The following is a 12580-nucleotide window of genomic DNA, read 5'->3' as shown; positions in this document are numbered from 1 at the left end:
CCACATAATGACTGACTGACATTGCTTGTTTGAGATGGAGGAAGAGCTTTGGTGGAGGGGCAGCACCTTCTGGGGATGGCTAACACTGAAGCAGTGATCACATATATGTGTGCAGTATGAGGAATCTTTCACTGATTTTAAATGTAGACAAGCTGAGACATCACAAAAGTTCCTACAAAAGGGTCCATTAACTATTTCTATGGCACTTTACAATTTCAGAGAGGTAGACTTGGCTCTTATTTACATAACCATGTGACGTCAGTATAACACTGAGAACCTTTTAGCTGCACCTGCGATGGTGAGTCGCTATGCGAACAATCCACGGCGAAGCAACAGCCACACTGAGCAGGCCGGCTGTGGCCGAGCAGTGCTAGGTGCTTCAGTTTGGAACTGTGCTGATGCTACGGTCGCAGGTTCGAATCCTGTCTCAGGCAAGGATGTGTGCGATGTCCTTAGGTTAGTTAGGTTTAAGTAGTTCTAAGTCTAAGAGACTGATGACCTCAGATGTTAAGTCCCATAGTGTTTAGAGGCACTTGAACCATGCTCAGCAGGTAAACATGTGCACAGCTAGATGCATCTCGCATGTCCCATTAGGATCACTAGTAACAATGAACCCTGTGCTGCTCTGGGAAGCATTGTGACAGATTGCTATAGCGCGTTCAGAGGGAGAAAGATACTTTGCTGTTATTTACATAGACCTGTGACATCAGTATAACACTGTCAACCTTTTATCTGCACCTACAATGATGAGACGCTTGGCAATTAGGTCTTCGCTGACCACAGGTAGAATGGCATCGTGCCAGCAGTGGTAAACACGTGCATGTGGCCTGGAGGTGTCTCGAGTATGGGACCAGCGTAAGCACACCATCTAGTGTGCCTGCCTAGCGACCTTTGTAGGGAAAAGTTCGCTAATACATTGTGGTTGACAATAGTTCGAAAGCATTTTTTATGTGCAATGAGTGTTTGTGCACAGCATTATTTTCGTTGTTTAAGCATTGTGATCGTACACTCCTGGAAATGGAAAAAAGAACACATTGACAGCGGTGTGTCAGACCCACCATACTTGCTCCGGACACTGCAAGAGGGCTGTACAAGCAATGATCATACGCACGGCACAGCAGACACACCAGGAACTGCGGTGTTGGCCGTCGAATGGCGCTAGCTGCGCAGCATTTGTGCACCGCCGCCGTCAGTGTCAGCCAGTTTGCCGTGGCATACGGAGCTCCATCGCAGTCTTTAACACTGGTAGCATGCCGCGACAGCGTGGACGTGAACCGTATGTGCAGTTGACGGACTTTGAGCGAGGGCGTATAGTGGGCATGCGGGAGGCCGGGTGGACGTACCGCCGAATTGCTCAACACGTGGGGCGTGAGGTCTCCACAGTACATCGATGTTGTCGCCAGTGGTCGGCAGAAGGTGCACGTGCCCGTCGACCTGGGACCGGACTGCAGCGACGCACGGATGCACGCCAAGACCGTAGGATCCTACGCAGTGCCGTAGGAGACCGCACCGCCACTTCCCAGCAAATTAGGGACACTGTTGCTCCTGGGGTATCGGCGAGGACCATTCGCAACTGTCTCCATGAAGCTGGGCTACGGTCCCGCACACCGTTAGGCCGTCTTCTGCTCACGCCCCAACATCGTGCAGCCCGCCTCCAGTGGTGTCGCGACAGGCGTGAATGGAGGGACGAATGGAGACGTGTCGTCTTCAGCGCTGAGAGTCGCTTCTGCCTTGGTGCCAATGATGGTCGTATGCGTGTATGGCGCCATGCAGGTGAGCGCCACAATCAGGACTGCATACGACCGAGACACACAGGGCCAACACCCGGCATCATGGTGTGGGGAGCGATCTCCTACACTGGCCGTACACCACTGGTGATCGTCGAGGGGACACTGAATAGTGCACGGTACATCCGAACCCTCATCGAACCCATCGTTCTACCATTCCTAGACCGGCAAGGGAACTTGCTGTTCCAACAGGACAATGCACGTCCGCATGTATCCCGTGCCACCCAACGTGCTCTAGAAGGTGTAAGTCAACTACCCTGGCCAGCAAGATCTCCGGATCTGTCCCCCATTGAGCATGTTTGGGACTGGATGAAGCGTCGCCTCACGCGGTCTGCACATCCAGCATGAACGCTGGTCCAACTGAGGCGCCAGGTGGAAATGGCATGGCAAGCCGTTCCACAGGACTACATCCAGCATCTCTACGATCGTTTCCATGGGAGAATAGCAGCCTGCATTGCTGCGAAAGGTGGATATACACTGTACTAGTGCCGACATTGTGCATGCTCTGTTGCCTGTGTCTATGTGCCTGTGGTTCTGTCAGTGTGATCATGTGATGTATCTGACCCCAGGAATGTGTCAATAAAGTTTCCCCTTCCTGGGACAATGAATTCACGGTGTTCTTATTTCAATTTCCAGGAGTGTATTTGCATAGTGCTACACGTGCATTATCTTTTGGCGATTTAGGAGTTGTTTCGGTTTCTGTTGCTTTATTTTATGAACAGATGTGCAGGCTGTGCAATGTATAATTTCGACGGTTGATTAGCAAGCATGTCTGCAGAGCCTTTTACATGCATTATTTTGACAATTTACGAGTGGTTTTCGTGTCTGTATATCACCGTACTGCATAGTTTGCAGGTCTGTAGACTATTTACTGTGACCTCAAGCACGCCAGGGTTAGTGTTTTGTATCAGTGTAATAAATAAACTACGTGAAATCCGTCCCTAAATAAATTGTTCCAAAATAAATAAAGTACATTCCTTCCTCTCTCCAGCAGCTGGACACAGAATGAGTCTTTTTTCCACCATTTGTCCCCAGACCGCCATGGGATTACAGTGCACTCTGATGGCAGTACTGTGCACCTGGTCAGTTGGACTCTGGACCTCACATTGAACATACTTGATGGAGCTACTGCCTCAAATTGTTTAAATAAGGACTCCATGCAAAATAAAGACTTATGTCTGTCCTATCCAACAGCCCAGCACAGCCTGAATCCAGTTCCAAGAAGGAGGTGGCAGTCAGATGACGTAGGTTAGTGGAGGTAGCCCAACTGACCTATTTTACCGCAATTTTCTCAGGTTAGGGGACGAAGCCCAATTCACCTATTTTCCACCAAAATTTGAACCTCCCACCATTTTCTGGGGGAGGGGGTTAGGTTAGTGGAGGTAGGCCAATTGACCTATCTTCCCAATAAAATTAGAACTTCCCACCATTACGTCATTGTGATGTTGGCACACGTGTCGCAACTATCTTGGATCTGCCATCTTGAATAAATTCGGCAACAGTGCAACGTGGGGCCATGCTCTCTTTGTCCTACCTCTGAGCAAAATACAGTGCCATGCGATAGAAGAATGCTGCGGGAAGAGGTGTGGTGCTGCACTTTGGCACACTTAAGACCACATAGCACGTCTTATGTTCACTCAAACTCTTCAGAAAGATTTGCACTAGAAAGCGAACATATTTTTGATAAATCGTTTTTTTTTTTATTTTTGACATCCTATCTTAAGCGCTCATCTCTAAACACATCTTGTTGCACATTAGTAATTGGAAACTGTTATTGAACATGTCATTGATGAGAATGCCAAGTTTGAAGCTTGGGATGACTTGTAGAAATTTCAAAATGAATCCTTGCCTCCAGGCAGTATGACAGGCAGCCACCATATGTGTACACACTGCAGTCTAGCTCAGCTGTCCCCAATATGTTGCTTTCGCTTTTAAATTCTCTGTCTCTTCCATCATTATTTCTTCTCATTGTTTCCATCTTCATTTAAGACTCTCCTGCTGCTCTTTGGCCGCGCGGGATTAGTCGAGCGATCTAAGGCATTGGAGAGATTCGAGTCCTCCCTCGGGCATGGGTATGTGTGTTTGTCATCAGGATAATTTAGGTTAAGTAGTGTGTAAGCTTAGGGACTGATGACCTTAGCAGTTAAGTCCCATAAGATTTCACACACATTTTAACATTTTGATTTTGCTGCTCCTTGAACCTCAGTAAATTCTGCACTTCTTCATTTCCAAGAATGGAACCAGGCACATACTGCCTGTTCCTTCACGCATATTTTTTATAACTTCAGTCATAACCTCACAGTCGCTCGTTTTCAGCTGTTCTGTAGCCTCATAGGTTGCATTTGATTTCCTGCAGTATTCATGGCATCACTTCTTCTGCCCCTTCAGTTCTCTATTCCACTTCCCCCATATGGCTGTCTTGTTGGTCTTCTTGTCGCTTACTTTGTTGATTCACTGTCCGTGACCAGTATGAAGTGGTAAAGTTATAAAAGTGTCTTGGAACCAGCAGAGGATCGTCATGACGAAATCGGGCCACTGCCAAGCCGGTCACAGCTGTTGGAGGGGCTGCATGGCCAGCAGCTGCATAATGCTTCTGTGACACATTCTGCAGGACTATACCTACCTAATTAAGACAGCCAGATGGTCACCAACATATTCCAGATGATTCAACACAGCAATGTAAACAGCAGAAATCAGTGCAGAGAAGAAGTATTTAAGACTGTGTGAATCAGCCCGTCAGCGTCGACTAGCCAGTCAACGATGTGACATCGAGCCTATGCTACTCCACGTTGTGCCAATGACAGACGCTTCTGCTTCAGTTGGGACATGAACTCTGCTAGCTGCGCAAGCCCCAGGGGGAATCTCACACTTTGCCACCATTCTGGGAATTCAAACCTGGGATCCAGCCATCTCTGCTCTCGTCGGAGTGCCAATAAAAGACCACTACATCTCAATCCCAAGAGCATGTCACAGCCTGACGTCCCCATAACTGCCACCACCAGCCATGGTCAGGCAACATGGGAATGTGGTGATGCATCAGCAACCACTCAGCAGCTGAATGCACAGCCAGCAACTGGTGGCCATCACCTGTCGGTCTGTTGTAAGTTGTCTCCTTTAACCCTTGGATGCACGAGTGGCTGGACTAACAAAAAATGCGTGAGAGGGGTTTGCAAGACCCCTGTCTTATATCAAATACTAAATGTTGGTATTAAAAGAAATATTATGAAATTCTGATGGGATTGTTGACACAGAAATAATAAGAAAATATTTATGATATTGTGACCTTTATATCATAATACTATTACATAAATTACGCTAAAATTTTCCTGAGTTGAATAACTGACTTAATTTTACTGATTCACACCAGATCATTAAAAATACTATGGTTGGATAAAAAGTGGTGGCAACACTGCTGTAACATGAAGGACGTACATCCAGTGGCGTGGGCAGTGTCTGTAGCTGAGAGCAGAAGGTCAGTTGAACTAGTGCAATGAGCGGCAATGTCTGTATTCGAATCGATTGTAGTGTGTACTCCCTGAAAGTGTAGCAGAACAGTTCAGGCCCCCTAACAACATGTTTAGGAACAAAACATGCAAAGACCAAGAGTGAAAGGGCACATGGTCAGAGTGCACAACAATGTTTCCAGAGATTGCATGAGGCGTGTGGTAATGCAGTATTGTCATGTCGTATGGTGGCGAGATGGGTGAAAATATTTCGAGAGAGCAAGGACGTCATTGAAGATCGGCCCCATTCGAGACGTTTCCCCATCTTGTGTTCCTGTCGTACACTACTTGATAGAGCACTGCACTGGGTCCCCCGCAGGAACTGTCATTTGCAATATGAAACAAGATAGATGAACTAAAAGTCAGCTCTGTCTCGATCCTACAGAACTCATTTTCACATTGCTCCTCCCTCTACCAAGATATATTCTTCCCAGTAAGGACTAAAATATGTGGTGCACTGAGAGTGACTGACAAACTTCCTGTTGTGAGGTCTGATCCGAGATTGATACAGGCAGTGTGAGATTTTCCAGTATAAGAAATGAGCTAGAAGTTACAGTCAAGAATTATGATAGAAAGTTCGTGAGAGAATCTGCGGATATAGCTTGGCTGTTTACACTGTTACTACACAAAGGCATCAAGTTTGTCTGGTCTGAAGAGTGTCAGAGAGTTTGTCGAATCAAAAGAGGTGCTAATGTTGAATCCAGTGCTAACGTTGAATTATTCATAGTATCATGTGACACATCAAACCATGCTCTCAGGTGCATTTTGAACCGGGAAGTCAATGGACAGGAACATCCTATTGTTTCTTCATCAAGACAACTTTATGGAGAGGAACTTTGAGAGAGAGAGAGAGAGAGAGAGAGAGAGAGAGAGAGAGAGAGAGAGAGAGAGAGAGAGAGGAGAGATATGCTTAATGCTTAGCCTGGGATCCTAGGTTACAGAGTAATGTACTTTCAGTGTTACCTGTATGGAAGTAAGTTTAAAGTAGTAGCAGACAATGCTTCTTTGAAGTGGTTAGTAGGTTTGAAGGACCCATACAATAAACTGACAAGTTGGGTATTGAAACTCAGTGAATGGGAGTATGGAGTATGGAGTAATCCACAAACCAAGGAAGCAGCACAGAAATGCAGACACACTAAACAGGAAGAGAACAGTGGCACAAGCACTAGGTCAAAATCTTAAATCTTGCTGAGTGGCAAGCAGCACAGAATGCTGACAGAGTGTAAGCAATATAGCAAGCAGCAGCAGTTTAGCACGTATGCCTGATTATTGTGTATGGAGATGAAATTAGGACCATGAGTGGATGTACCAGTGAAGTTGAGGAAAGAAGTCCTGGGGGAAATGTGTGATCACGTTTTATCTCCCCATGGAGATTCAGAATGATGAATCAGAGGGTGAGAGGGAAATACTAGTGGAGAGAACAGAAAATTGAGATCAATCATTATGTCAGGAATTGTATACAGTGTGCACAGCACGTGGATTTGAGTCAGAAATAAACTATTGCAGAGGTTGCCAGAAGCAATGGAACATTTTAGTTTTATGATATTGCAGTGCCTGTGGTATTCAGAAATATGATGCAAAGCCAGCCGCGGTGGTCACGCGGTTCTAGGCGCTCAGTCCGGAACTGCGCGACTGCTACGGTCACAGGTTCAAATCCTGCTTCGGGCATGGGTGTGTGTGATGTCCTTAGGTTAGTTAGGTTTAAGTAGTTCTAAGTTCTAGGGGACTGATGACCACAGATGTTAAGTCATATAGTGCTCAGAGCCATTTGAACCATTTTTTTTATGCAAAGGTCGACGGTATGTGGAGGTTTGGGTTGGCTGTGAGTCGTGTTTGGATACCGAGTGAGAGAGACCACTTACAGGAAGTGGAAACTCAGAGTTCAAGTACCAGTCTGACACAAATTTTCACTGTCATTCCATTACACAGTTGATGGTTGTCCATATTCGCAACTGAAAATATGTTGAATGGCTTTTAGTTTCATGGAGGTGGATGTGTTAGGACCATTCATCATCTGCATGACTGCAGGAAACAGGTTTGTGTTAATCATCATCTATCATTTTTCTCATTATATCAAGATGGTGCCGATGCTGGACAAGCAGGCAGTCACAGTGACACAAACAACGGCGAATGGGTATTGAAGTTACAATAACAATAACTGCTCACATAATGAACTTTATGTCAGACCTGATGAAGGAATTGGGTCAGTTGTAGAAGCTGAAGAAATTAGAAACCATTCCACTTCATCCTCAGTCAAACAAAAGGACAGAGTGAGTTTATTCAGCAACTGGGAGAATGCTTGGTTATTCGAACACATTTATCTTTTGTGGTGAGAACTTGTAATTCAAAAGTACATACTAGTACAGGATTCTCACTATTGGAAGTGATGTACAATAAGGTTATGCTATCACCATTCAGTATGATTAAGCAGAAAGAGAGCAGGAATGGAAAGTCAGTCTGAAAATTGCGGAAATAGTGAGATATCTGGAGGAAGGATTAGCAAGCAAACAACAAGGCATTGGAAAAACAAGAGGCAGCAATTAAAAGAAGTAGGGTTTTAATTCAGTACAAGGTGGGCCAGTGGTAACAAGTCTGCATACAACAAAAGGAAAGATGATGTTTGTGACAAAGCACCAGGGTCTGTACCAAGTGATTGAAGCCATATCCCAACAATGTCAACAATTTTACATGTGGGGCATCTGCTAAAATTCAAAGGTGCCCCATGTAATGGTCGCCTGGTCGTAGATATTGCTAATTGCTATAATCGCACTATTTCACTCCCATTTACGGAGCTTGTTAGCACTTGATGTTAGGTTGGCGCCATTAAAATGCATTGTGTTGTAGTAATCGCTGCTACTTGCTGGATCGCTGCTGTCTCTCGATGCTGATGCTGGCTCTACATCTGGTTGTCTAGGGTTAAAAACATGAGGTCCCGTGTTTTTTATGTGCTTTTGATGATAAAGAACGAGCGAAACCAACAAATATGTAAACTTCAAATATTTATTACTCTGGTGGCCATCTTAATTCCACTGTCCACCAAAGACCATGACACAACACAAAGTAGTATTTCCGTTACATGTTCTTTGCATTGTTTATCCACCTCAAACAGTAACACACAAACACACTTTACCAAAGTGACATTCCGACTGCCTCCCGACCGTTCTTGCTGCTTGTATTTATAACATTGCCAAAGAACTACTAAAAAGAGATATAGTTTACAAGTCACATGTACATCTGTTATCATAATTTGTGCAGAAAAGTTATTAATTTGCATCGAGTGATATAATTTAACATGTTATTAAAATGACAGACAGGTTTGTGGACTTGCCAGAATAATGCTTTGTTACAAAAAGGCCGTTTTTTAGAAGTTTGTCAATTGACTTATCTAATTTGCATAAATAAGTAAATAACATGAATTATTAAGCATTACATTGGTTTTCGTGTAAAATAGGATTGCTTGCGTGAATACTGAGTGAAAACGCTCCTAGTGAACAAATAGGTTTCACTGGGTGATTTTTATTTAAGGAGATCCAAAATACCTAAGTTGCCCACTATTTTTCGTACTTCATATTAATTATTTAAGATGAACTCAGTGTTTTTACATGACATTTGCTGTATCAGTGATCAAGTGATCTTAACTTTTGTGTGGGTCAGTTATTCCGTATAATTTAATGGGTTGACTGTTTATGGAGACATGTTATGCAATCATTGTTAACATACACAATACCTTTGCTATAATCATACATACTCATTAAACTGGTTGAATTTGGAGGGTATCGCATACTTCGGTAAAGTAAAGCCTTTAATATGTTCCGTTACACCCAGAAGCAATCCCAGGTGGAGTATTAATGGAAGCAAGGAAAGAAGTGAGAAAGGTGTGGAACAATGAATGGTAGGAGGAGATGGTACATACTCATCTTATGGCATATGCATTAAAGTTCGAAGTAGTTAATCTATATTGTGTTTTGTTATGATTCTTGTGAATTTGGTTATTTTATTTGGGTGTGCTATAGATTGTTGGGGGTAGCTATTGTATGTTAGGATAGGCATTATACATAGTTACTGTATGAAGTATGGAGGTTGTGGAGGGAAGGGGAGATGTTTAGGGTCTCTCCTCAGGAAACATAACAGATGGTTGCACATATCAGTGAAAGTACCAGTTTCAGACGAGCATGCGTTTGTCAATTGTTACACAATGCACACCCATCTGGTGAGGCTACAAACAGTGGGGAAGGTTATACAGATTAAAGGGCCTGTCATGTTACATTAGCTTTGCTGAAACTCCCGTTGTCACCACATGTTTATGACCGAGGGAGAGTTTCAGCGATGCCAAAGCAGGGAAGTTACTATATGTCCTACTCACGAGATTTAGATGAAAGTACTCCTGCCATGCAGAAGGAGGTGATGGAACCAAAATTCTTCCATTGGGTTGGGATACACGGGGTATATTCAGTGTATGACAACACAGCAGTGGTTGCATATTGCTATCAGCAAACCAAGCTCATGGGTGTCAGATGCTCAGAACTAAGAAGTAGTCAGTTGTTTATAAATGAACTACTATGATGTGTGATATTACAGGACCAATTTCTCATATAACAGCTACTGTGATAATTGTCACTGCGTTAAATGTAACACAACAGCTGTATTGGCCAGCTGAGCCCTTAAAGCATTATCTAAGCAAAATATTACCCTTTTTTGGACAATACCTGGTAACCATGCCTAGTTCATTCACTGGGTCAGATGATAGTCGCAAAGGAAGGGCAGATCACTGTGGAGCAGGTAATGCAGCATGTGGAGCAGTATCAGGGTGGTAAACAACAAGTCGCCGTTACCTGGAACACTGCAATTCCTAGTGCCATGGTGAGATACTTTGTTCTGCAGAGCTTTTGTTTATCTGAGAGGACCTGTACAGAAATGTATTCCACCAGTAATTCAGGTTCTAGTGGACTGGATCCCAAGAGCAAAAGATGAGCAGTGAATTTGAAGAGTAAAGATGAGAGGAGCTAGCCATGAAATTTTAGTATAGTGAATGTATCATGTCTGAAGTTGACAGCTTTGTGTAAAGGTGGAAGTGTTCATTGTGGAGAACCAGTCCTAAGCAAAGCCTGAGGGGCTGGGTCTAAGCCACGCAAAATAGTGTCACTACCTAGTTCTGGTGGAACCAACCTACTACTGGGCAGTAGCATAGTGTGACATATGAGTCATAGTAACGTGTATGCTAAAAGATTTCCGGACAGGCTAGCCAAAATAAGCGGAAATCTACTCTGTGCAGTGGTTATAGCGGGAGTGGGTATGACTGTCATTACGATACAATAACCCTGTTAGCAATGTGACTGGATGTGGGCTTTTAGTGTAACAGGTGTACACCTGAGCCATATAGTAGTAGCGGATAGAGAGGCACACACATTTGGAGTCCAGCAGCAGCACCATGATGCCAGTACCACACCAGCTGACAGGACGACTGGAGAACGTCAGCTGCAGCCACAGGTTCGAGACCAGATTGGACCCGCTGCCGACAATGTCTCCCCTTGTGGGACTTGGTGCTACAGAGCAGCTATCTGCTACCATCCGACTCCTGCAAGGGGATGCCGGTCATGTCTCGTGCACAGCACTTTCTTCGCCTTCGCAGTGGATGGCGCCGGGTCTAAGCCGCCTACATGCAGCCACCATGGAGCACGCCGACATCAGAACAATGGCCCACTGCCAGGCCATTGGACATCCCTCTGCCCAATGTAAGCATCAGGGGACACTGATTCTGTTAATTTTTGCCAGGGCTGATGCCTCCATCTGTGAGCTTTTGCCAGCCAGAATCACTGGAGTGGGACATGTCAGGATTACATTTTTCTGTAGCATTGTTTATCACTCATTGTATCTATTGGGCGCAGTTCCCACCACCACTCACCCTACCGACTGCTGCCAGCAGTCATCAGTTTAAACATTTTCCAGGTCATTGTCACTAACAAATTCGACAACAGCGTTAATTTATGGTAATTGCAGACAGCATACATTCCTTTCAAAAAGGGAAAAATAGTGTGGCATGATATTTTACTTATTTACTTACCTATAGGAACTAAATCACAAATGCCGGTTTTCCATGAAACTTGTTATGTAAAAAATTTGCAACTTAAAATTAGCAAAAGTACTTTTGCAAGCGTCCAAAACTTCTCAAAAGTATATCTTTTTCACATAAATACATGATGAAATTAGTAAACAACTTGTTTTGAACAGATATGTTGTGTCCCCAAGTTTCTATAAAGCACAAATTGAAGCTGTGAGTGATGATACAGTAATTTTTTTTTCTTCCAGCACCCATATTAAGGCCATCAATACACGCAAGTGTTGACAATGGAAGACTCAGTGAAAATGGCACAAGCAGTATTTCAGAACATTAGAATCTAGATTTTCGTATCTGACCTATCTGGCATATGCATCCAAAGAAAATTCAAGAATCTGCTTTTACAAGCTGTCCTGGGAGAAATGGTCGATGTTTGACAAGATGACAGGAATGATCATTTGAAGTAGAAGACTTCATATACATTGTTACTTTTCTGTATTATGCAACACAGTGTCAGTTTTAACACGTGCAACCTTCACTAAACATTACTGCATGTGTGTTAAAAGTCTAGATGGAAAAATACGTATTTTTTACGCGTTCATGTCTAAGCATTATTGTACACGTCACATTACAGCTGTTATACGGTTCCCAAATGTGCGAATATCCCACCACCAACTTCAGTGTATTTGTGCACTCTTGGGAGAACATGTGTTTCTTGCGAGTGTGCCTCTGCACACTCCCTAAAGAGGGCAGCAGCATCCATGATTCTACCCACCAGTTCATCTCACGACTAACTTGTTTGTACAGCAGATTTTGTTCAACACTATAAACAAGTCTAATGGGATAAGGTCTGGAAATCTCTTGCTAGTTAATTTTACAACCATACCAATCCAGTGATCAGGCGCATGGTATCAGTCCAAAAAATGTACATCATTTAATGTGTTCCATCTCTGAAACTATTTGGAATAAGTCATATGTCTACACTAAGATTTTGACTCAAATGAGCATTCCTGTTGAATCCCAAAATTCTGACCATTCCTGCTGGGACACTGTCAAATGTGCAAATATTATGGATTTTACTTTAGTGCAGAATCAGTTTGTCAAAATTGTACAAAATTTTGGAGCACCAATTAAGCATGTGTCCTGCTTGTGACAGGTCTAGACTAAATCACGAATAATGGCAGCTCGCCTAAGTCAAGGCGTGGACTGCATTGTTTCCAATTCTAAGCAACAGT

The sequence above is a fragment of the Schistocerca cancellata genome, chromosome 1, assembly GCF_023864275.1.
Source record: "Schistocerca cancellata isolate TAMUIC-IGC-003103 chromosome 1, iqSchCanc2.1, whole genome shotgun sequence".
Lineage (NCBI taxonomy): Eukaryota > Metazoa > Arthropoda > Insecta > Orthoptera > Acrididae > Schistocerca > Schistocerca cancellata.
The sequence above is the reverse complement of the archived record's forward strand: the minus strand, read 5'-3'. Positions refer to the sequence as shown.